Below are 26876 nucleotides of genomic sequence, written 5' to 3'. Positions count from 1 at the left end.
TTGACTTTCCGCAACGTTCTCCCTTTGACCTAGTCGGTCGAGGGCTGAGCGTCGGGAATTCCCCTCTTGAGAAGTTGTCGGCGCGTCTCCTACCCGGGGTAGGGGATTTGAAGGACCGGCTTCAAACACGGCGGGGAGTTCCCCATCCTTCGTGAGAGAAGTCTCGATATCCTCCGAATCGCCAGTACCCTCGTAATCAGGGTCGCGGTCACGGCTTTCCTCGTTGAGGTTCTCAAGATCCCCGTTGGGGGTCATTGTGCTATGCGCGGGTCGCTTCGCAGCCAGTCGGCTGTGGTACCTCGCGTTCTTCGTGGAGCGACTCTTCGTCACCATGCGCTCGGGAGCGCAAGAAGTACTTTTTGGTCCCAGTGACGTTTTCAGGGTTGTTTACGCCCTCAGAACGTACGGGTGGTTGGCTACTCATCGTTTCTCAAGTTCGAGAAAGTTGAGTTTGCAGAAGGAAAGAAGAAGATGAACAGAAGGGATTTCGGGCTGAATAGGTCGGGAAGTCCCCTCCTTCTAGCGCCAAAATGTTGTCGCACGAAAATGAACAACTATTGAAAACCTCGGGCGGTTCGATCCAAGGCCGGACCAAGTGATCGCACCCGGGCCAAGAGTGTGAACTCGATAGTCTCGAGCTAGGGTTTTCTCCGATCAACCCGCCTATCGGGAGAGGTAGGGGGTGAGGAGGAGGAGTGACCGTGTCTTGGTTGTCGGCTGCCTACGTACCCGTGTGTGGGATCAGGTCAGAACGTAGTTCAAGCGTGAAAGACGCAGTATGAGGCGCGGAGCCTTGGTGGAGAGGCGTGCTCGACGAAGGAGACGAGGCGCGGAGGAGTCCTCGGGGACGTCTCAGAACTTCGGAGATCGCGTATGCGAGAGAGAATGTGTGTTTTCTCTCTTTTGGAGACGTGGAAGACTCTGAGTCAAGAGTTCCTTGTAGTGGCGGAGATTCCGGATGCGTAGGCGATTCCTAGTTGGAAATGCCGGACGTGTAGGCGATTTCTTGTCAGAAATGGTGGACGCGTCTAGGGTGCTAGACACGTAGGCGATTTTCAGTCGAAAACCGTTAGAGCACTTGTGGGCTCAAGATTAATCTTTCGATCAAGAGAGGCGGCACTCGGGAGTCTCTGAGAACGAGAAATCGAGGAGAATCTGCTTCAGGCCAAGGATGGCATCCAGAGAAGCAGAGAGAAGTCTCAAGTTCCTTGAGAATGAATGGGATCGCTTTCCCCTCAATGAGAGGGGGTATTTATAGGTGTTTGAGGGCCTTAGAAGGCTTCTTTTTCGTCCATGTGGGACTAGGAACGCGTGCGCCGTCAACGGGAGGCGCACGGCGCGCGCGGCGCACAAAGCGCGGCGCAAAACGCGCGGCGCGCGGGTCACTGGACGCGGCGCAGGATGCGCGGCGCATGGAGCGCGCGGCGCGGGCGCGTCTTGGCGCGGCGCGCGCCTGCCTTCCTCGCGCGGCGCGCGGCTTGCTGCATGGTTGGCCGATGTGGCGTGCTGTGCGCGCGGTAAATGGCTCGTCTTGCCGGACTCTTGTGGGCCTTTAGGGGTCTTCGAATACCATTCTTGCCACGTGAAATATGATGGTTTCCACTTGAGGAGAACGACTCGAGGCTCGACTCGAGGAGCGACTCGAGGAGCGACCCGAGGCTCGACTCGAGGAACGACTCGAGGCTCGACTCGAGGAGCGACTCGAGGAGCGACCCGAGGCTCGACTCGAGGAACGACTCGAGGCTCGACTCGAGAAGAACGACTCGAGGCTCGACTCGAGGAATGACTCAAGGCTCGACTCGAGGAACGTGACGATTTGGCACGAGGACTTGTCAGTCGACTCGTGACAGAAGGCTTGCCGCTCTTCAGGACCTCCGGCCTGACCATCGGCCCTTTGAACGGCGTGTCTTCTTGGCGTCTCGGGTTTTCCAAAAACGACCGACAACTCAAACCATGAGGTGATATACATTGCATTTCAACGATCTTGTACATGAATTCCATATCTATGAGATCTTCACAAAGTTACTCATGACATCTTCATAACTTAATACTTCACCAATAGGTCTTGTCTATATCACATAGTGAATCTAGAGCTCTGACTTTCTCAAATGAGAATACGTAAGTTATGAAATGACATGTCTCATTTCAGGATTGAGATAAGCATGATGCGATTCGTACATAGTGACTTCGAGACATAAGAGGTTAAATGGTTTGTTTTTATTCTGTCTCTAGAAGTGCACTGGTCAATTTGATACCTTCAGAAGATACCTAGGAAAAACTATAGAGTCTCCAACTCTCAATGCCTCATAACCAGACATCATAGATTCTCCTAACAATCATACTGAGATCAATAGCCTTTTGATCTTTAGATTGTGAATATACTGTTTTAAGCAAACCATGAAGAGTTTGTTCATGCAAATCTATATTTGACTCTTCATTTGTTGTTAGGTTTGTTTAAGGACTAAAGACTATAGTTTATCATAAAGCTTCAAATAGACAAGGAAGAATGAATGAACGTTTCAACTTTTATTAATTATTCAGCAGTTACAAGCAAAGAGTCTTCATGAGACTTTATTACATCAAATGTACATAAGTAAAGACTACTACTTTTCTTGTGGGCACCATTGACAACAAACTCCCACTTGACTCAAAGTAGATGTGAGTAGTCCTTCATGCATAATCCCTCCCGATGCTGGTCGAAGATCTTGTTGGCTAAAGCTTGTGTGAATGGATCTGCAGCTTGTACACCGTCGAGATCATCTTCACCACCACATCTTCGCGCTGAACGATCTCTCGAATCAAAAGGTATTTCCTCTCAATATGCTTAGAGAGCTTATGGATTCGAGGTTCCTTTGAGTTAGCGACAGCCCCACTATTATCACAATAAAGGGTCATGGGCTCGTCGACGTTTGGAACGACTTCCAAATACTTAAGGAATTTTCTAAGCCATACAGCCTCTTTGGATGCTTCACAAGCAGCCACATATTCTTCTTCCATTGTGGAGTCAGCAATGCAAGATTGCTTGATACCCCTCAAAACAACAGATCCGCCATTTAGGATGAACACAGATCCTGAAGTGGATTTCCTGGAATCCTTATCCGCCTGAAAATCGGGGTCAGTATATCCCGTCATAGTCAGGTCAGTACTTGAATATGTAAGTATCAAGTTCCTAGATCTCCGAATATACTTAAGAACATGCTTACCAGCAATCCAGCGCTCGGGTCCAGGGTTAGATTGAAAACAGCTTACTATGCCAACTGCAAAGCAAATATCTGGTCTAGTACAAAGCCTTGCATACATGAGATTTCCCACGGCTGAGGCGTATGGAATTTTTCTCATGTACTTAATCTCTTGTGCAGTCTTGGGGGACTAGTCCTTAGAGAGTGAGATTCCATGCCTAAAGGGTGTTTGGCCCTGCTTGGAGTCTTTCATCGAGAAGCGATCCATCACCTTATCAATATAAGATGCTTGAGAGAGTGACAAAGTCATGTTCTTCCGATCTTGAAAGATACGGATCCCCATAATGTACGCGACTTCTCCTAGATCCTTCATATCGAATTGCTTTGTTAGCCAGATTTTAACCTTTGATAATTTACCCACATCATTACCTATGAGTAATATATCATTGACATATAATACCAGAAACACAACATTGCTTTCGTTTATTAACTTGTAAACACATGGCTCATCTATTGACTGCTCAAAACCCAAGCTTTTCACAGGTTCATCGAATTTAATATTCCATGACCTAGCTGCTTGCTTCAATCAATAATTGGATTTAAGCAACTCACAAACCTTGGTCTCTTGACCTTCTACAACGAAGCCGTCTGGTTGAGCCATATAAATGCACTCGTCAAGATTGCCAAGTCTTAACATCCATTTGCCAGATCTCATAGTCGAGAGCTGAAACTATGGATAGAAGTATGCGGATGGATTTAAGCATCACGACTGGTGAGAAGGTATCCTCATAGTCAATTCCTCCTTTTTGGGTATAACCCTTAGCCACTAATTGTTGTCAATGGTGCCCACAAGAAGAGTTGTAGTGTGTATTTATGTACATATGATGTCATATAGTCTTACGAAGACTCTTGCTTGTAATTGCTTATTCATTAATAAAAAGTTGAAACGTTCATTCAATCTTCCTTGTTTGAAGCTTTATGATAAAACAATAGTCTTTAGTCCATAAACAAACTTAACAACTTACGAAGAGACAAATGTAGATTTGCATGAACAAACTCTTCGTAGTTTGCTTAAAACGATATATTCGCAATCTAAGGGTCAAAGGACTATTGACCTCAGTATGATTGTTAGAAGAATCTATGATGTCTGGTTATGAGGCATTGAGAGTTGGAGACTCTATAGTTCTTCTAGGTATCTTCCGAAGGTACTGAATTGACCAGTGCACTTCTAGAGACAATATAAGAACAAATCATTTAACCTCTTATGTCTCGAAGTCACTATGTATGAATTGCATCATGCTTACCTTAATCCTGAAATGAGACATGCCATTTCACACCTTAGTATTCTCATTTGAGAAAGTCAAAGTTCAGACTCACTATGTGATTCCGAAAAAGGCCTATTGGTGAAGTACTAAGTTGTGAGTCTGTCATGAGTAACTTTGTGAAGTTCTCATAGATATGGAATTCATGTACAAGATTGCTTAAATGCAATGTATGTCACCTCATACTTTGTTCCTTGGAGTGTGAATAAATGAACTGGCCAGTGTCCAAATTGAGTCCTGACTCTCTTGGATGAAACAATGTGACTTGTTAGCTCCTCGTCTGTCACGCCCCTAAAAATGGGACGTGAGTATAAAAGCGATATTAAGAGAAAACTAGACCATTAAAGCTAACAGAGCCAAAACATACCCACAGTGCATACTCAGTAGTTATTTACTTTACAAGTCCAGAGAAAGATAAACAGAATACAAAACATAAACAGAGACTTCGACAACGACTTAGGTAAGTATATAAACATATATATGCACCTGTTGCTCCAAAACAAGACAGAGTCTTCAAAACTTGACGACGCTATAATCCTGAGGTCGTCCTAACACTTCTTCTCACTTTCCTGGTTATACAGATTTTTAAAATTAAATAAATAATTCTTAAGTTAGGTATATATAATAAACCAAATACTAATATTTAGTTTTACAAAGTTCTAAATTATGATATTAATATTCAGATTATTACATCATCATTACATTGTTTCTAACTTATTCACAAGCGACAAAGGAGTTCAGGAAATAACAGCTAGAAGGGTAAAATGGTAATTTAGTAAATCCCGACTAGCTGATGACATTCATGAAGGGTAAACATAGATAATATTCAGTGGATCCGCTCATCATAATTAGGTTGAATTCTTGAGTAGAAAATAAATTCATTTAAACCGAGAGATTTTCAGTGTCAACTCTTTAGTGGAGTCAGTTGGCATTAAGCTAAACTTGGAAAAGGTTTGTGAACTTTTGAGTCCAAGTGTTTAGCTCAAGCTTTGTTCATTTGGGTCCATGAGGTCACTGTCACGAATCACATCGATAGGAATAGTTAAACTGGAAGCTAAGTCAAAACAAGAACGAAAATTGTCAAAAGGGTATTTTTGTCTTTTGAGACATAGGATGAATTGGATGTCAATAAATTTTGACAAGTTCATTTGATGACTTAATGTCACTCGGCCATATTGAAATAATTGGGCCTGGTGAATTAATTTCATTTCATAAGAATTTTATTGAAAAATCTTAATGGGCCTTTTTCATGTTGTCATGAACATGTGGAAAAGCTTCTAGAAGAGCTTATTTTGTGCATAAATGTATTTAGATACTTGCCAAAAGAAAAAGAGGAAACAAATTTGCATAAGGATGCATAAGGGAACTTCGGCCATGTTGAGAGAAAAGGCAAGCCATGAACAAAATAGGAAACAAATCAAGGCTTCTAGAAGCCTTGTTTGGCCGAGTGTCTCAAGAGGGAAAAGAGGAAATTGGCTCATGAATATGTGATATTCTTTAGAAGAGGAAACTACCTTATTGAAGGTGAGACCTCTCCTATAAATAGGAGCCTCATTTCCTCACATTTTATTCATCCAAGTTTAAGAGATTTGAGAGACTCTCTCTCTAGAACTTTGGCCGAAACTCCTCTCTCTCTCTCGCTCTAGTTTATTTTCGATTTTTCTTGTTTTGGCACCTAGGTCCTCACTCGACCTAGTGTTTAGCTCTGCGACTTCAAGACTTGTTCTTAAATCGTAGTGTTTAAAAGTGCCCACTCACTAATTCCTTTATTTCGAGTGATTTAGTGATAGAAACTTTCATGGTTGCTCGAGGTGCCGAGGAAAGAAAGAGAGACGTGCTGCGAGGGAAGACGAGCGTTGCAAACTTTCCAAAAGCTTCTTCAAAGTTCAAGCTTCAAGAAAGGTTAGTAAACTTCTTAGCTCATATTAGTTTTTAATTACGTGTACTTGCTCTTTTGTCTAGGTTAGTAAAAAAATGTTTTTACTTGTAAAAGAAAATTTTTAAATTTCCGCCGCTTACCGAAGCGTTAATTATTTTCTTAAACCCTAGATCGATTCTAACAAATGGTATCAGAGCTATGGTCAAAGATTAGCATGTACATGTATTTAAAAATATGAGCTTGAAAATCGTTTTCAAAAGTTTACTAATTTTGTGACAAGTTAGAATTGTTATCTTAGATTTTTTTTAATTTATTGCTCTTGCCTTTAAATTAAAAATCATGTTGATTTTCTATGAGTTTTGGATGATATTAAAACACATTAGAATCAGTTCTAAAATTTTTTAATTTTTTATATTGAAAAACGTGTTTTAAAGGTTTGAGAAATTTCGAGTAAAATTTTGTGACTAGTTTTCTTGTCTTACTAGTTTCTTATTTTTACTTGAATCGTTTTATGCTCGTTGTTAAATCTTTTATGCCTTGTTATTAACTTGCTAATAAAACACAAATAAAAGCTTTAACAACCTTCATAAAACGTTCCGTTACACTCGATTCTTTTTCGCACCTAAAAAGGACCAAGCTTTAATTATTTATTTTTCTTCGAGCTGGAGTAAATCCGCATTAAAAGTGGCATAACTCTCTTCTCAGAAATCTAAATTTAATGATTCTTGAATCAAATTAAAGCTCTGTCTGTCCTCTGTCCAATGCCACCGGTTTCGGCTCAAAAGGACATCGGAGCCGCCAGATATGGCGATTTTACTCCGAGGTGCGCGGCTGTGCTGAAACTCCAGTTTTTTAGAAATCCGGATTTTCAAACCTCACTACCATGAGTTATAGAACTCTAATGAGAAAATTTTCTTGAGCAAAAATGTTTTTCATATGATTATAAACATGATGTGTAAGATTAAAATGTTTTGATTTTTGAAAGTTTAATTGAAATTGAGTTTTTACAAAACTAGTTTGAAATTTGAAAAACCGTTTTCACTTTCAAACTTGAAAATATTTTGTCATCCAAATCAAATAAGTTTTCAAAATGTTTTCAAAACTATATCTATATCACATATGTTCAAAATCTATATGCTCTTGAAAATTTGAGTGGGAGGTCTCCTTGTAGACAAGCCGAAAAATAAAAGGATGTATAATCTCCAACTTTCAAGTGTTCGAGTGAGTTGAAGTTCACACTTCCCTCATGCACTTTCCCGAAATAGAAAATAGGAAAAGATCGAGTATGTACCTTGTGTCTTTATGCACTAATACTACTCTGAACATGTCGATCTAGGATTCTCTTCTAGTTGTCCGCTCTATCGCTCTCTAACTAGGAAATCTGTTTCCGAACTTATAAGAGTCGATGAACCAACTCCAAAAACTAAGTGGGAGGGTTATACTTGCTGTTTGTAACCCACGATCTCCAACACTAATGAAAAGTGCAAGTGTCGCCAGACTAAGAGTCACCCTCGTGGCCCTCTCTTAAATGAGAGTACTCAAGGGCGCTTTGCACTGATCATTGCTAAATGAGCTAAATCCGAAAGTGAGACAATGAGATAAGACCTCCCCTCGGCGGATTGCTTTTCAAAATCAATCTTTTGGACTAAGTGGTTGGTTACACACTTAGACTCAATCCCTAGTAATCCTACCTCGAGGCCCTGCGAAAGGATGCGAGTGATCAAACCAATTTACAAGGTGGCTAGTCAAAATTGGTGTATTGACATCTTGGCTAAGCATTAATGATGTGTCATTTACTTATAAATGGAGATTTTTTGCGGCCTTCCCTCGAAGGAGTAAATTATCGTTTGGTTTATAACACCTTTGGATTTTATCAAAGTCTTTATAAAACTTAAATCCTAAACCAAAGACTAATCATAAACTTGTTTCAACTTAACTAAGCAACATGTTTCGCAAACCTCTCTCGATCATCCTGTCCTCGAACAAACTCGAAACCAAAACTACGTAGATTCGAAACATAACCTCGACATAGTCCTTAATAAGCACAAAAGAGTACTCACCACCCCGTGTCCTCCTCAAACGAATGATGATTCGACTCGAGAGGACAATGACGCCTTAGCGGCCTGGCTTCGATCCGATGAGATTGTGAGGTGCTGTATCTTAGAATCTATGAACAATATGCTGAAAAGGCCAGATCGTGACATCGATACTGGCGCCGAAATGCTCTACAATCTCCTTGAGAGTTTTGGAGGGCAAGGGCGTCAAACAAGGCAACAAGCAGTCCGACAGTTTATGAACTGTCACACGAAGGCTAGGACTCCTGTTGGAGACTTTATGATACTGATCATTAGTTTTCTAAATAAAATGGAAATCCTAGGATCTGAGATTGATGAGAAGAGTGTCATAGATATGATCTTAGAAACTCTCCCCGCATCTCTTGATTCCTCCAAGATGAACTACTCCATAAACAAGCTAGAGTACACTGTTACCAAGCTTATGAAGGAACTTCACACTGCTGTAGGTCTCACTAAGAGAAAGAGGAATCAAGGAGAGGCACATGCTATTGAGCACAAAGCCTCCGCCTCTAGAACTGAGAAGGGACCTTACAAGGCCGATAAAAAGAACTTTCCCGCCTATCTCAAAGCAAAGAAACATAGTATTGTACTAGCTACCGAAGCATGCTTAGTAGCTGATAATGTATCAACGTGGATTCTTGACTCCGCTGCTACTAACCATATTTGTTGTTCCTTGAATGGTTTCAAGAAAACCAAAGGCTTAGAGGAAGGTGAGTTACGTTTCAAATGGGGTGATGGGAGCCTGGTGTCTTCGAAGGCTGTGGGATCCGTGACGCTGTCTTTTGAAGACCGCACTTTAAACTTGAATAATGTTTATTTTGTTCCTACCTTTGGGAAGAACTTAATATCCGTTGCTCGTCTTCTTGAGCAAGATTACTGTTTAAAGTTAATTAAGAATGGAATTCGTATTTCGTTTCCTGATAATTCTTTTGTCACTTATGCATGTATGAAGAATGCTCTTTTCTACATCCATCCCACTCAACCTTCTCTTTTAGACACCGAAATACATAATGATCTAATTAGGGAGCCAAAGAGGATCAAACTTTCTGAATCCTCGGATCTAACAAAATCAACACACTTATGGCACTTAAGACTTGGTCATATCAGTCTAGATAGGATTAAGAGATTTGTGAGGGACGGTCCACTCCAAGCCTCTGCAATAGGTTCACTACCTACTTGTGAATCCTGCATAGAAGGAAAAATGACTAAGCCACCTTTCTCTGATAAGGGTCGAAGAGCCACTGAGTTGCTGGAACTAGTACATTCTGATGTATGTTCTCCGCTCAATCAACATGCACGTGGAGGAAACGAATACTTCGTTACCTTCACCTATGATTACTCACGATATGGGTTTGTCTATTTGCTCAAACACAAATCCGAGACCTTTAACGTATTTAAGGTCTTTAGGGCTTTAGTGGAAAAGCAAACTGGCAAAGTGATCAAAACCCTTCGATCTGATCGAGGTGGTGAGTATATGTCTGGAGAGTTCGATGACTTTCTTAAAGAAGAAGGTATCGCTTCTCAGCTTACCGCACCTGGCACACCTCAACAAAACGGAGTGTCAGAGAGAAGGAACCGAACTCTTATGGAGATGGTTAGATCAATGATGAGTTACTCATCACTCCTTCCTTCCTTTTGGGGATATGCCCTCAAAACAGCCGCCTATATTCTGAACCAAGTTCCGTCCAAGACGGTTCCTGGTACTCCTTATGAACGATGGACTGGCCGTAAAGTGAATCTTGGCCGCATCCGAATTTGGGGTTGCCCTGCACACGTGCTGAGGCAAAAGACTAGCAAGTTGGCTAGTAGGTCAGAATTGTGCCTGTTTGTGGGATATCCAAAGGAAACCAAAGGTTTTACTTTCTATAGTCCCGAGGATGATAAGACTTTCGTTAGCACGAATGCTCGTTTCCTTGAGGATGACTTTATGAAGGATGCAAAACCTAGAAGCAAAATTGTGCTTGAAGAAAAGTTGGGTGAGGAAGCTTCTACCTCATCTGTAAGAACTGTTCTTACCCCAACTGAAACACAACCTAACTCATCAGAATCTCGTCAAGTATTACTTCGACGTAGTGGGAGGGCTACTCAAAAGCCTGACAGGTACATGTCTTATGGAGACTCTCTTGTAGCCGTCTCTGACATGGATGATCCTATTTCCTATAGCCAAGCGATGGCTTGTTCTGAATCAAACCTTTGGCTTGAGGCCATGAAAGTTGAATTGCACTTGATGTATGTCAACAATGTCTGGAAACTTGTAGACCTTCCTGAAGGGATTAAACCCGTAGGGTGTAAGTGGATATACAAGAAGAAAAGGGATCCTGATGGGAACGTCGAGACGTTCAAAGCACAACTTGTGGCGAAGGGTTATACCCAACAAGAAGGGATTGACTATGAAGAAACCTTCTCGCCAGTCGCGATGCTTAAATCCATCCGCATACTCCTATCCATAGCTAAAGCTCTCGACTATGAGATCTGGCAAATGGATGTCAAGACAGCCTTTCTGAATGGCAATCTTGACGAGCGCATTTACATGGCTCAACCAGACGGTTTCATGGAAGAAGGTAAAGAGACCAAGGTTTGTGAGTTGGTTAAGTCCATTTATGGATTAAAGCAAGCATCTAGGTCATGGAATATCAGATTCGATGAAACTGCGAAAAGCTTCGGCTTTGAATAGTCAATAGATGAGCCTTGTGTTTACAAGTTAATAAACGAAGGCAAAGTTGTGTTTCTGGTGCTATATGTCGATGATATACTACTCATTGGTAATAACGTGGGTAAGTTATCTGAGGTTAAGGTCTGGCTAGCAAAGCAATTCGATATGAAGGATCTAGGAGAAGCCGCGTACATTCTGGGGATCCAAATCTTTCGAGAAAGGAAAAACCGGACCCTGTCGCTCTGTCAAGCATCTTATATTGATAAGGTGATGGATCGCTTCTCGATGCAAGACTCCAAGAAGGGTCAAACACCCTTTAGGCATGGAGTTTCATTCTCTAATGACCAGTCTCCCAAGACTGCACAAGAGATTGAAGACATAAGGAAGATTCCTTACGCCTCTGCCGTACGAAGCCTCATGTATGCTATGCTTTGCACTAGACCTGATATATGTTTCGCCGTTGGCGTAGTTAGCCGTTTCCAATCCAATCCTGGACCCGAGCACTGGATTGCTGTTAAGCATGTTCTTAAGTATCTTCAAAGAACTAGGAACTTGATGCTTACATACTCAGGTACTGACCTGACTATGACGGGATATACCGACTCCGATTTTCAAGCGGATAAGGATTCCAAGAAATCCACTTCGGGATCTGTGTTCATCCTTAATGGTGGAGCTGTTGTGTGGAGAAGTATTAAGCAATTATTGCATTGCTGACTCCACAATGAAAGCAGAATATGTGGCTGCTTGTGAAGCATCCAAAGAGGCTGTATGGCTTAGAAAATTCCTTAAGTATTTGAAAGTTGTTCCAAACGTGGACAAGCCCATGACTCTTTATTGTGATAATAGTAGGGATGTCGCTAACTCGAAGGAACCTCGAAGCCATAAGCGCTCTAAGCATATTGAAAGGAAATACGATTTGATTCGAGAGATCGTGCAGTGCGGAGACGTGGAGGTGAAGTAGATCTCTGGCAGATCCATTCACCAAGGCCCTAGCGAACAAGGTCTTCGACCAAAATCGAGAGGGATTAGGCATGAACTACTACACACATCTTCTTTGAGTCAAGTGGGAGTTTGTTGTCAATGGTGCCCACAAGAAGAGTTGTAGTGTGTATTTATGTACATATGATGTCATATAGTCTTACGAAGACTCTTGCTTGTAATTGCTTATTCATTAATAAAAAGTTGAAAGGTTCATACAATCTTCCTTGTCTGAAGCTTTATGATAAAACAATAGTCTTTAGTCCATAAACAAACTTAACAACTTACGAAGAGACAAATGTAGATTTGCATGAACAAACTCTTCGTAGTTTGCTTAAAACGATATATTCACAATCTAAGGGTCAAAGGACTATTGACCTCACTATGATTGTTAGAAGAATCTATGATGTCTGGTTATGAGGCATTGAGAGTTGGAGACTCTATAGTTCTTCTATGTATCTTCGGAAGGTACTGAATTGACCAGTGCACTTCTAGAGACAAGATAAGAACAAACCATTTAACCTCTTATGTCTCGAAGTCACTACGTATGAATTGCATCGTGCTTACCTTAATCCTGAAATGAGACATGTCATTTCACACCTTAGTATTCTCATTTGAGAAAGTCAGAGTTCGGACTCACTATGTGATTCCGAACAGGGCCTATTGGTGAAGTACTAAGTTGTGAGTATGTCATGAGTAACTTTGTGAAGTTCTCATAGATATGGAATTCATGTACAAGACTGCTGAAATGCAATTGTATGTCACCTCATGCTTTGTTCCTTGGAGTGTGAATAAATGAACTGGCCAGTGTCCAAATTGAGTCCTGACTCTTTTGGATGAAACAATGTGACTTGTTAGCTCCTCGTCAATACATTGTTTCTAACTTATTCACAAGCGACAAAGGAGTTGAGGAAATAACACCTAGAAGGGTAAAATGGTAATTTAGTAAATCCCGACTAGCTGATGACATTCATGAAGGGTAAACATAGATAATATTCAGTGGATCCGCTCATCATAATTAGGTTGAATTCTTGAGTAGAAAATAAATTCATTTGAACCGAGAGATTTTCAGTGTGAACTCTTTAGTGGAGTCAGTTGGCATTAAGCTAAACTTGGAAAAGGTTTGTGAACTTTTGAGTCCAAGTGTTTAGCTCAAGCTTTGTTCATTTGGGTCCATGAGGTCACTATCATGAATCACATCGATAGGAATAGTTAAACTGGAAGCTAAGTCAAAACAAGAACGAAAATTGTCAAAAGTGTATTTTTGTCTTTTGAGACATAGGATGAAATGGATGTCAATAAATTTTGACAAGTTCATTTGATGACTTAATGTCACTCGGCCATATTGAAATAATTGGGCCTGGTGAAATAATTTCATTTCATAAGAATTTTATTGAAAATTCTTAATGGGCCTTTTTCATGTTGTCATGAACAAGTGGAAAAGCTTCTAGAAGTCCTTTCTAGAACTGTTTTAGGCGCCCACAACCCTATAGAGAAATAGGAGAGTTTATTTTGTGCATAAATGTATTTAGATACTTGCCAAAAGAAAAAGAGGAAACAAATTTGCATAAGGATGCATAAGGGAACTTCGGCCATGTTGAGAGAAAAGGCAAGCCATGAACAAAATAGGAAACAAATCAAGGCTTCTAGAAGCCTTGTTTGGCCGAGTGTCTCAAGAGGGAAAAGAGGAAACTGGCTCATGAATATGTGATATTCTATAGAAGAGAAAACTACCTTATTGAAGGTGAGACCTCTCCTATAAATAGGAGCCTCATTTCCTCACATTTTATTCATCCAAGTTTAAGAGATTTGATGGACTCTCTCTCTAGAACTTTGGCCGAAACTCCTCTCCCTCTCTCTCTAGTTTATTTTCGATTTTTCTTGTTTTGGCACCTAGGTCCTCACTAGACCTAGTGTTTAGCTCTGCGACTTCAAGACTTGTTCTTAAGTCGTAGTGTTTAAAAGTGCCCACTCACTAATTCCTTTATTTCGAGTGATTTAGTGATAGAAACTTTCGTGGTTGCTCGAGGTTCCGAGGAAAGAAAGAGAGACGTGCTGCGAGGGGAGACGAGCGTTGCAAACTTTCCAAAAGCTTCTTCAAAGTTCAAGCTTCAAGAAAGGTTAGTAAACTTCTTAGCTCATATTAGTTTTTAATTACGTGTACTTGCTCTTTTGTCTAGGTTACTAAAAAACTGTTTTTAATTGTAAAAGAAATTTTTTAAATTTCCGCCGCTTCCCGAAGCGTTAATTATTTTCTTAAACCCTAGATCGATTCCAACACTAATCTGTTGTCAATGGTGCCCACAAGAAGAGTTGTAGTCTTTTCTTTTGTGCATTTGATGTAATAAAATCTCACGAAGACTCTTGCTTGTAATTGCTTACTCATTAATCAAAAGTTGAAACGTTCATTCATTATTCCTTGTGTGCCCTTTTGACAATTTTCGTAAATCTTGTCTCGTTCTTGTTTTACTTAGCTTCTAGTTTAACTATTCCTACTCGATATGATTTGTGACAGTGACCTCATGGATCCAAATGAACAAAGCTTGAGCTAAAATACTTGGACTCAAAAGTTCACAAACCTTTTCCAAGTTTAGCTTAATGTCAACTGACTCCACTAAAGAGTTGACATTGAGAATCTCTCGGTTCAAATGAATTCATTTTGTACTCAAGAATTCAACTAAATTGTGATGAGTGGATCCACTGAATATTATCTATGTTTACCCTTCATGAATATCATCAGCTAGTCGGGATTTACAAAATTACCATTTTACCCTTCTAGCTGTTATTTCCTCAACTCCTTTGTCGCTTGTGAATAAGTTAGAAACATCGTATTGACGAGGAGCTAACATGTCACATTGTTTCATCCAAAAGAGTCAAGACTCAATTTGGACACTGGCCAGTTCATTTATTCACATTCCAAGGAACAAAGCATGAGGTGATATACATTGCATTTCAGCAATCTTGTACATGAATTCCATATCTATGAGAACTTCACAGAGTTACTCATGACATCTTCATAACTTATTACTTCAGCAATAGGTCCTCTTCAGAATCACATAGTGAGTCCGGACTCTGACTTTCTCAAATGAGAGTACGTAAGCTGTGAAATGGCATGTCTCATTTCAGGATTAAGGTAAGCATGATGCAATTCATACGTAGTGACTTCGAGACATAAGAGGTTAAATGGTTTGTTCTTATTTTGTCTCTAGAAGTGCACTGGTCAATTCAGTACCTTCTGAAGATACCTAGAAGAACTATAGAGTCTCCAACTCTCAATGTCCCATAACCAGACATCATAGATTCACCTAACAATCGTACTGAGGTCAATAGACCTTTGACCCTTGGATTGCGAATATATCGTTTTAAGCAAACCATGAAGAGTTTGTTCATGGAAATCCACATTTGTCTCTTCATGAGTTGTTAGGTTTGTTTATGGACTAAAGACTAAGGCTTTATCATAAAGCTTCACACAAGGAATAATGAATGAACGTTTCAACTTTTTATTAATGAATAAGCAATTACAAGCAAGAGTCGTCATGAGACTTTATTACATCAACTGTACAAAAGTAAAGACTACAACTCTTCTTGTGGGCACCATTAACAACAACTTTGTACTTCTTTAACCTTCCGTGGCGACTTCATTTCCAAGATCGCTTTTATTTTTTCTGGATTAGCCTCGATCCCCCGGCGGCTCACCATGTAGCCTGGGAATTTTCCAGACTCAACCCCGAAAGCGCACTTGTTGAGATTGAGCTTCATTTTGTAGCGCCCCATGATCGTGAACATCTCCCTGAGGTCTCGGACGTGGTCGTGGGCTTTGAGACTTTTGACCAGCATATCGTCCACGTAGACCTCCATAGTTTTGCTAATTTGGTTGGCGAACATTCGATTTACCAACCTTTGGTACGTGGAACCCGCGTTTTTTAGGCCAAAAGGCATGACCTTGTAACAATAGAGTCTGCGGTTCGTAACGAAGGTGGTCTTAATTTGATCCAGTTCATGCATGCGGATCTGATTGTACCCCGAATAGGCGTCCATGAAGCTTAGCAACGCGTGGCCCGCCATGGCATCCACGAGTTGTTTTATTCTTGGGAGAGGAAAGCTGTCCTTCGGGCAGGTCTTGTTGAGATCTTTGTAATCGATGCAGATCCACCACTTCCCATTTGGCTTTTTCACCACGACGACATTGGACACCCACTTGGGATGTTCCGCCTCCCTAATTAAGTTGGCGGCGATAAGTTTGTCAACTTCTTCACCAATGGCCTGGTATCTCTCCCTACTAAACGCTCGTCTTGGCTGGACGCGTTCGGTCACTCTTTTGTTGTCATTGAGGCGGTGGACCATTATCTCAGGGTCGATCCCTGGCATGTCGGCGTGTGTCCACGCGAAGATGTCCTTGAACTCACGGAGGAAGGCCGCAAGTTAGAGTCAGATCTCGGTCAGGAGTTGGGCGCCTACCTTGACTACTTGGTTAGGCTTGGCGTCGTCCAGCAAAACGGGAACGAGGTCATCCGGTGTCTCCACCTTCCGACGTTCGACATCGTCCCTTTGGTCCAACTCCCCGAAGGTGCCTCCTTCCTCGATCTTGCATGGGAACTTGTCTCCGAGTTGGAAGACGGTGCTCACCATCATTCCCTTCATCTTACCATCCACCCCCTAGATGTAGCGCATTCTCGCCATCGATTGGTCTCCCAACATTACGGCGATTCCATTCTCAATCGGGAATTTCATCATCAGATGGTAGGTGGAAGTTATGGCCTTCAGCCGGTTGAGAGTCGGGCGACCTATGATGATGTTGTAAGCGGACGGCTGATCCAGAACCAGGAAGGATACAATGTGGGTGACCTCGATCCCCCCAGGAGTCCCGAAGGTAACTGGGAGATTGATGGTGCCCTCCGTCATGACCCTCTCCCCGAAGAAGCTGAAGAGTGGGGTCAAGAACAGGGTCGGTCTCAGCCCAGTCAGCTGTACCCTGTCTAGAGCTGATTTGAAGATGATGTCGGCCGAGCTGCCATTGTCAATCAGGATCCTCCGGAGAAGGTTGTTAGCGATTGGGGCCGAGACGACTATCGCGTCATTGTGCGGGTGGAGCACTCGCACTGCCTCTTTGTTGGTGAAGAACATGGATTCAAAGGGGGTCGGAGGTGGAACCTCGTATGTGTGGTTGATGTAATGGGCTATCTTTCCTTGAGAGCCTTCCCGCACGTACTTCATTCTCTGCATGCTTGAGTCCCCAAACTCTGGTCCTCCCATGATCGAGCCCACAACGTTCATTTGTGAGCTCTCTGGTTCATTGTTCACCGTTCGGTCAGTGACGGTTACCGTCGTTTGACCCTTCCTTTCTTGTCACGGGCGTTCTCCACCCATTGCGGCCGTCCTTATCGTTCTGAGGACATATTCCTTCAACTTCCCGTCTTGGATAAAGGCTTCAATCTAACGTTTGAGCTGGTAGCATTCGGACGTCAAGTGCCCGTTGTGTTGGTGGTATTCACAAAACTTACTTCGATCCCGCTTCGCGGGATCCTTCGTGAGAGGAGCGGGGCTTCCTAGCTTGTGGCGGTGCAAAGCCAGGATCCGTTCTTGCGGAGTGTTGAGGGGGGTGAATGCTAAAAACTCCCGGAAGCTGTCAACATGTGAGGGCCTTGGCCCGGGGAGGGAGCGACCGTTAGGGGTCTGGCCTCCCTTATTTCTCCTCTTTCGAGGGTCGGGACGATCCCCATCCTGATCGTCGCGATAGACCACCTTGTCCCCCAGCTTTCTGGCCGTCTCGGCCATCGAGGTAGTTCTCGATCCCCATGTAAGTGCGAGCTCTCGACATGAGCTCAGCCATGTCCCTCGGGACCTTTCCGACAATAGACTTGAGGAAGTCGCTCGTGCGAGCTCCCTCTGTGATCGCCGTGATGGTGACCTTATCGTCGAATCCTTCGACCTTGTGGGATTCTTCAGTGAAGCGAGCTAGATACTGCCTCAAGGTCTTGTCTCTCCCCTGCCGGATGGACAGGAGGTACCTTTTTTACTTCTTCTGTGCCACCAGAGTGGGAAACCGAGCAAGGAAGGCCTCTCGTTAGGCCTGGAAAGATGGGATGCTCCTCGACCTTAGGCCTCTTACAAGGCCCGGAAGGACGGGATGCTCCCTGGTAAGGGTCAGGCTGAATGCTTGGCACAGGGTGGCGTCCGACTGTCCTTGCATTGACATCCACGTCTCGTAATGGTGGATGTGGAAGTTCGGGTCCTTCCGTCCGTCGTAAGGAGGGATGGACGGTAGCTTAAAATTCCCTACGCATGGCTACGCAAGGATTTGAGCGGTGAAGGGAGAGTATGATTCCTCGATCCCGCCGTACGGCCTCTGTCCTCCCGATTCCCTCATCTCGATGATCTGATTTTGGAGGCTTTGGATCATCGTCACCATGTCAAGCCCATTGGTTGGGCTGACCGCCGGGGCCACGGGGGTCGCCTGTTGGCGTTCATTGGACGCTTGGTCCCCGGCGTTGGCCTGAGGTTGGCCAAGAGTGGTGGCATAGAGTGCGTCCCTTCGGAAGTTGAGCCTTTGACTGAGGTCCTCTCCTCGGGATTTCCTCTAAGCCGTCAAACGTTCCCTCAGGTCCCCGCTTTGTGCTTGGCGGGGCGAGGAAGCCCTTGGTCGGGTCACCCGACGAGCGCCCCAGATGTCGGCCCCATCATCTCCGGGGGCGCCTCTCTACCGGACGGGGGGGCATGTCCAGCCACCTCTTGAGACCGAGGGGGTGAACCCCCGAGAATAGGAGCGCGAGCACTGGCACGCCGGCGGGGCTGGCCCGACCGTGGCATCCATCGTCCTTTAGGACAGGGAACGTACGAGGCTAGAGGTTGTCTTATCGGTCCCAGACTCTCCCTTGTAGTCGGGGTCGGAGTCGCCATGACTGGGACCACCCTCGACATCGTAGCCGAGAAGGTCGGCGATAAGCGTGTTGTCCACGCCGAGGCGATCTAGGAGCTCGGCGAGCCTCCGAGCCGTGTCCTCACGGAGGACGGCTTCGGGGTCGGCCGTCGGGTCTTGGGGCTAGCTCTCGTTATCACGAGGCTGCCCTCTTAGGCGGTGTGTGAGGTTTCTGAGGCCGTACCTCGAGCCAGTCGGTGCCTACAGAAGCGGTCGGAACTTGATTCATCTTTCGAGAGTCGTAAAGATTGCAAGAAAAGAGGTTGGAAGGGAGAGCGTCGCCAAGGGTAAAATGGTAATTTCGTAAATCCCGACTAGCTTATGATATTCATGAAGGGTAAACATAGATAATATTCAATGGATCCACTCATTACAATTTAGTTGAATTCTTGAGTAGAAAATAAATTCATTTGAACCGAGAGATTCTCAGTGTCAACTCTTAATGGAGTCAGTTGACATTAAGCTAAACTTGGAAAAGGTTTGTGAACTTTTGAGTCCAAGAATTTTAGCTAAAGCTTTGTTCATTTGGATCCATGAGGTCACTATCACAATCATATCGAGTAGGAATAGTTAAACTAGAAGCTAAGTCAAAACAAGAACGAGACAAGTTTAACGAAAATTGTCTAAAGGGTTATTTTATCTTTTTGGACATAGAATGAAATGAATGTCAATAATTTTTTTGAGATTGTCATATGATGACTTAAACCACTCGGCCAAGTTGAATAATTTGGGCCTTGAGGATTAATTTCATTTCATGGAATTTTACTTGAAAATTCTTAATCGGCTTTTGTTATGTTGTCATGAACAAATGGAGAAAAATCTAGAAACACCTTCTAGAAGGTGTCTTGGCCGTCAAATAAAAGGAAAAGGGAGACAATTTTGTGCATTAATGTATCAAGATACTTGCCAAAAGAAAAAGAGTAAACAAATTTCCTCTAAGGGGAAATGAAGTGGGCGGCCAACATGAGTCGAGGGAGAAGCAAGATAAAAGAGGAAACAAATCCAAGGACTTGCATAACATAGGTTGCACGTCCAAAGGCAAGAGAAAAAATGTTGTCAATGGTGCCCACAAGAAGAGTAGTAGTGTCTATTTATGTACATTTGATGTCATATAGTCTTACGAAGACTCTTGCTTCTAATTGCCTATTCATTCATTAATGAAATTGAAACGTTCATTCATTCTTTCTTTGTTTGAAGCTTTATGATAAAACCTTAGTCTTTTAGTCCATAAACAAACTTAACAACTTACGAAGAGACAAATGTAGATTTGCATGATCAAACTCTTCGTAGTTTGCTTAAAACGATATATTCGCAATCTTAGGGTCAAAGGACTATTGACCTCAGTACGATTGTTAGAAGAATCTATGATGTCTGGTTATGAGGCATTGAGAGTTGGAGACTCTATAGTTCTTCTAGGTATCTTCCGAAGGTACTCAATTGACCAGTGCACTTCTAGAGACAAGATAAGAACAAACCATTTAACCTCTTATGTCTCGAAGTCACTATGTATGAATTGCATCATGCTTACCTTAATCCTGAAATGAGACATGCCATTTCACACCTTAGTATTCTCATTTGAGAAAGTCAGAGTTCGGACTCACTATGTGATTCCAAACAGGGCCTATTGGTGAAGTACTAAGTTGTGAGTATGTCATGAGTAACTTTGTGAAGTTCTCATAGATATGGAATTCATGTACAAGATTGCTGAAATGCAATGTATGTCACCTCATGCTTTGTTCCTTGGAGTGTGAATAAATGAACTGGCCAGTGTCCAAATTGAGTCCCGACTCTTTTGGATGAAACAATGTGACTTGTTAGATCCTCGTCAATACATTGTTTCTAACTTATTCACAAGCGACAAAGGAGTTGAGGAAATAACAGCTAGAAGGGTAAAATGGTAATTTAGTAAATCCCGACTAGCTGATGACATTCATGAAGGGTAGCATAGATAATATTCAGTGGATCCGCTCATTATAATTAGGTCGAATTCTTGAGTAGAAAACAAATTCATTTGAACCGAGAGATTTTCAGTGTCAGCTCTTTAGTGGAGTCAGTTGGCATTAAGCTAAACTTGGAAAAGGTTTGTGAACTTTTGAGTCCAAGTGTTTAGCTCAAGCTTTGTTCATTTGGGTCCATGAGGTCACTGGCACGAATCACATGGATAGGTATAGTTAAACTGGAAGCTAAGTCAAAACAAGAACGAAAATAGTTAAAAGGGTATTTTTGTCTTTTGAGGCAAAGGATGAAATGAATGTCAATAAATTTTGACAAGTTCATCTGATGACTTAATGTCACTCGGCCATGACTTGATCATTGGGCCTCGTGAATTAATTTCATTTCATAAGAGTTTTATTGAAAATTCTTAATGGGCCTTTTTCATGTTCTCATGAATAAATGAAGAAGCTTCTAGAAGCTCCTACTAGAGACATGTTGAGCGCCTACCCTATAGAGAAATAGGAGAGTTTATTTTGTGCATAAATGTATTTAGATACCTGCCAAAAGAAAAAGAGGAAACAAATTTGCATAAGGATGCATAAGGAACTTCGGCCATTTTGAGAGAAAAGGCAAGCCATGAACAAAATTGGAAACAAATCAAGGCTTCTAAAAACCCTTGTTGGCCGAGTGTCTCAATAGGGAAAAGAGGAAATTGGCTCATGAATATGTGATATTCTATAGAAGAGGAAACTACCTTATTGAAGGTGAGACCTCTCCTATAAATAGGAGCCTCATTTCCTCACATTTCATTCATCCAAGTTTAAGAGATTTGAGAGACTCTCTCTCTAGAACTTGTGGCCGAAATCCTCTCTCTCTCTCTCTAGTTCATTTTCGATTATTCTTGTTTTGGCACCTAGGTCCTCACTCGACCTAGTGTTTAGCTCTGCGACTTCAAGACTTGTTCTTAAGTCGTAGTGTTTAAAAGTGCCCACTCACTGATCCCTTTTATTTCGAGTGATTTAGTGATAGAAACTATCGTGGTTGCTCGAGGTGCCGAGGAAAGAAAGAGAGACGTGCTGCGAGAAGACGAGCGTTGCAAACTTTCCAAAAGCTTCTACAAAGTTCAAGCTTCAAGAAAGGTTAGTAAACTTCTATACTCATAATAGTTTTTAATTACATGTACTTGCTCTTTGTCTAGGTTAGTAAAAACTGTTTTTACTTGAAAAGAAATTTTTTAAAATTCCGCAGCTTCCCGAAGCGTTTAATCTTTTTCTTAAACCCTAGATCAATTCCAACAAATGGTATCAGAGCTATGGTCAAAGAGATGCATGTACATGTTTTTAAAATTATGAGCTTGAAAATCGTTTTCGAAAGTTTACTAATTTTGTGACAAGTTAGAATTGTAATCTTAGTTTTTTTTTTAATTTATTGCTCTTGTCTTTAAATTAAAAACCATGTTGATTTTCTATGAGTTTGGGATGATATTAAAACACATTAGAATCAGTTCTAAAAGTTTTTAATTTTTTATATTGAAAAACGTGTTTTAAAGGTTTGAGAAATTTCGGTAAATTTTGTGACTAGTTTTCTTGTCTTACTAGTTTCTTATTTTTACTTGAATCGTTTTATGCTCGTTGTTAAATCTTTTATGCCTTGTTATTACCTTGCTAATAAAACACAAATAAAATCTTTAACAACCTTCATAAAACGTTCCGTTACACTCGATTCTTTTTCGCACCTAAAAAGGACCAAACTTTAATTATTTCTTTTTCTACGAGCTGGAGTAAGCCCGCATTAAAAGGACCAATCTAAATTTGATGATTCTTGAATCAAATTAAAGCTCTGTCTGTGCTCTGTCCAATGCCACCGGTTTCGGCTCAAAAGGACATCGGAGCTGCCAGATATGGCGATTTTACTCCGAGGTGCGCGGCTGTCTGAAACTCCAGTTTTTTTTAGAAATCCGGATTTTCAAACCCCACTACCATGAGTTATAGAACTCTAATGAGAAAATTTTCTTGAGCAAAAATGTTTTTCATATGATTATAAACATGATGTGTAAGATTAAATTTTTTTTATTTTTGAATGTTTAATTGAAATTGAATTTTTACAAAACTAGTTTGAATTTTGAAAAACCGTTTTCACTTTCAAACTTGAAAATATTTTGTCACCCAAATCAAATAAGTTTTCAAAAAGTTTTCAAAACTATATCTATATCACATATGTTCAAAATCTATATGCTCTTGAAAATTTGAGTGGGAGGTCTCTTTGTAGACAAGCCGAAAAATAAAAAGATGTGTAATCTCAAACTTTCAAGTGTTCGAGTGAGTTGAAGTTCACACTTCCCTCATGCACTTTCCCGAAATAGAAAATAAGAAAAGATCGAGTATGTACCTTGTGCCTTTATGCACTAATACTACTCTGAACATGTCGATCTAGGATTCTCTTCTAGTTGTCCGCTCTGTCGCTCTCTAACTTGGAAATCTGTTTCCGAACTTATAAGAGTCGATGAACCAACTCCAAAAACTAAGTGGGAGGGTTGTACTTTATGTTTGTAACCCACGATCCCCAACACTAATGAAAGAAGCAATGAACGTGGGACTAAGAGCCGCTCTTGCGACCCTCACTTAAATGGGAGTACTCCAAGGCGTTATTGCTTCGATCATTGCTCAATGAGCTACGTCCGAGAGTGAGACGATGATGGCAAGGCCTCCCCTTGGGGGATTGTTTTTCAAAGTTGACCTTTTGGACTAAGTGGTTGGTTGCACACTTAGGCTCAATCCCTAGTAATCCTCCCTTGAGGCTCTGCGAAAGGATGTGAGTGATCAAACCAATTTAAAAGGTGGCTTGTCAAAATAGATGTATTGACATCTTGGCTTAGCATTAATGATGTGTCATTTACTTATAAAAGGAGATTTTTTGCGGCCTTCTCTTGAGGGAGTAAATTATCGTTTGGTTTATAACACCTTTGGATTTTATAAAAGTCTTAATAAAACTTAAATCCTAAACCAAAGACTAATCATAAACTTGTTTCAACTTTTATAGGCAATATGTCTCTCAACCCTCTCTCAACCATTCTTTCCTCGAATAAACTCGAAGGCGACAATTACGTCGACTGGAAACGTAACCTCGACATAGTCCTTACTGTCGACAAGCACAAATGGGTTCTCACCACCCCCTGTCCTCAAATGAATGATGATTCGACGCAAGAGGAGAAAGACGCCCTGACGGCCTGGCTTCGATCCGATGAGATTGCGAGATGCTATATTTTGGCATCGATGAACAATGTGTTGCAACAACAACATTGTGATTACGAAATTGCCACCGATATGCTCTACAATCTCCATGAGATGTTTGGAGGGCAAGGACGTCAAGCTAGGCAACAAGCGGTCCGACAATTCATGAACTGTCGTATGAAGGCTGGAACTCCCGTTAGAGATCATATGATGTTGATCATTAGCTATCTCAACGAGATGGAGATCCTTGGATCTGAGATTGATGGGGAGACTAAAATAGATATGATCTTGGAAACTCTCCCCGAAACCTTTGATACCTTCAAGTTGAATTATTCCATGAACAAGCTGGAGTACACTGTTACCGAGCTCATGAAGGAACTTCAAACCGCTGAGGCACTCACTAAGAAAAAGAGGGCTCAAGGAGAAGTACATGCTACTGCTTCCACCTCTGGATCTAAGAAGAGACCTCGCAATGCCGAGAAGAAGAAGCAACCTAAGGTTCAAACGAAGAAGAAGGCACCAAAGGCTCCGAAGGTGGACAAGTCTAAAGACAAGTGCCACCACTGCAATGAGCCTGGTCACTGGCGTAGGAACTGTCCTGCCTACCTCAAAACCAAAGTAAAAGGTATTGTACTTGTTACTGAAGCTTGTTTAGTAGCTGATAATGTATCATCGTGGATTATTGACTCCGCTGCTACTAACCATATTTGCTGCTCCTTGACTGGTTTTAGGAAAAGCAAAAGCTTAGAGGATGGCGACTTCTGCTTCCAGTGGGGTGATGGAAGCGTGGTGTCTGCGAAGGCTTTGGGATCCGTGACGTTATCTTTTGAAGATCGAACTTTAAATTTGAATAATGTTTATTATGTTCCTTCCTTTGGGAAAAACCTAATATCTGTTGCTCAACTTTTCGAGCAAGATTATTATTTAAAGTTTATAAAGAATGGAATTCGTATTTCTTTTTCTAATTCTTTTGTCACTGATGCATGTATGAAGAATGGTCTTTTTTACATCTATCCCACTCAAACCTTCTCTTTTAGACACCGAAATAGATAACGATCTAATTAGGGAGCCAAAGAGGATCAAGCTTTCTGAATCCTCCGATCTAACAAAATCAACATACCTATGGCACTTAAGACTTGGTCATATCAGTCTAGATAGGATTAAGAGACTTGTGAGGGATGGTCCACTCCAAGCCTCTGCAATAGGTTCACTACCTACTTGTGAATCCTGCATAGAAGGAAAAATGACTAAGCGACCTTTCTCTGATAAGGGTCGAAGAGCCACTGAGTTGCTGGAACTAATACATTTTTATGTATGTGGTCCGCTCAGCCAACAGGCACGTGGAGGATACGAATACTTCGTTATCTTCACCGATGGTTACTCGCGATATGGGTTTGTCTATTTGCTTAAACACAAATCCGAGACCTTTAACGTATTTAAGGTCTTTAGGGCTTTAGTGGAAAAGCAAACTGGCAAAGTGATCAAAACCCTTCGATCTGATCTAGTTGGTGAGTATATGTCTGGAGAGTTTGATGAATTTCTTAAAGAAGAAGGTATCGCTTCTCAGCTTACCGCACCTGGCACACCTCAACAAAACGGAGTGTCAGAGAGAAGAAACCGAACTCTAATGGAGATGGTTAGATCAATGATGAGTTACTCATCACTCCCGCTTTCCTTTTGGGGATATGCCCTCGAAACAGCCACTTACATTCTGAACCAAGTTCCATCTAAAACGGTTCCTGGTACTCCTTATGAACGATGGACTGGCCGTAAAGTGAATCTTGGCCGCATCAGAATTTGGGGTTGCCCTGCACACGTGCTAAGGCAAAAGACTAGCAAGTTGGCTAGTAGGTCAGAATTGTGCCTGTTTGTGGGATATCCAAAGGAAACCAAAGGTTTGATTTTCTATAGTCCCGAGGACAATAAGACTTTCGTTTGCACGAATGCTCGTTTCCTTGAGGAGGACTTTATGAAGGATGCAAAACCTAGAAGCAAAATTGTGCTTGAAGAAAAGTTGGGTGAGGAAGCTTCTACCTCATCTGTAAGAACTGTTCTTACCCCAACTGAAAGACAACCTAAATCATCAGAATCTCGTCAAGTAGTACTTCGACATAGTGGGAGGGCTACTCAAAAGCCAGACAGGTACATGTCATATGGAGACTCTCTTGTAGCCGTCTCTGACATGGATGATCCTGTTTCCTATAGCCAAGCGATGGCTTGTTCTGAATCAAACCTTTGGCTTGATGCCATGAAAGTTGAAATGCACTCGATGTATGTCAACAATGTCTGGAAACTTGTAGACCTTCATGAAGGGATTAAACCCGTAGGGTGTAAGTGGATATACATGAAGAAAATGGGTCCTGATGGGAACGTCGAGACGTTCAAAGCACGACTTGTGGCGAAGGGTTATACCCAACAAGAAGGGATTGACTATGAAGAAACCTTCTCGCCAGTCGCGATGCTTAAATCCATCCGCATACTCCTATCCATAGCTGCAACTCTCGACTATGAGATCTGGCAAATGGATGTCAAGACAGCCTTTCTGAATGGCAATCTTGACGAGCGCATTTACATGGCTCAACCAGACGGTTTTGTGGATAAAGGTCAAGAGACCAAGGTTTGTGAGTTGCTTAAATCCATTTATGGACTAAAGCAAGCATCTAGGTCATGGAATATTAGATTCGATGAAACTGTAAAGAGCTTCGGCTT

The sequence above is a fragment of the Urtica dioica genome, chromosome 1 (genome assembly GCF_054948205.1).
Source record: "Urtica dioica subsp. dioica isolate 48M chromosome 1, U.dioica_male_clone48M_v1_H2, whole genome shotgun sequence".
NCBI classification, from domain to species: Eukaryota; Viridiplantae; Streptophyta; class Magnoliopsida; order Rosales; family Urticaceae; genus Urtica; species Urtica dioica.
This window is presented reverse-complemented; position numbering follows the sequence as displayed.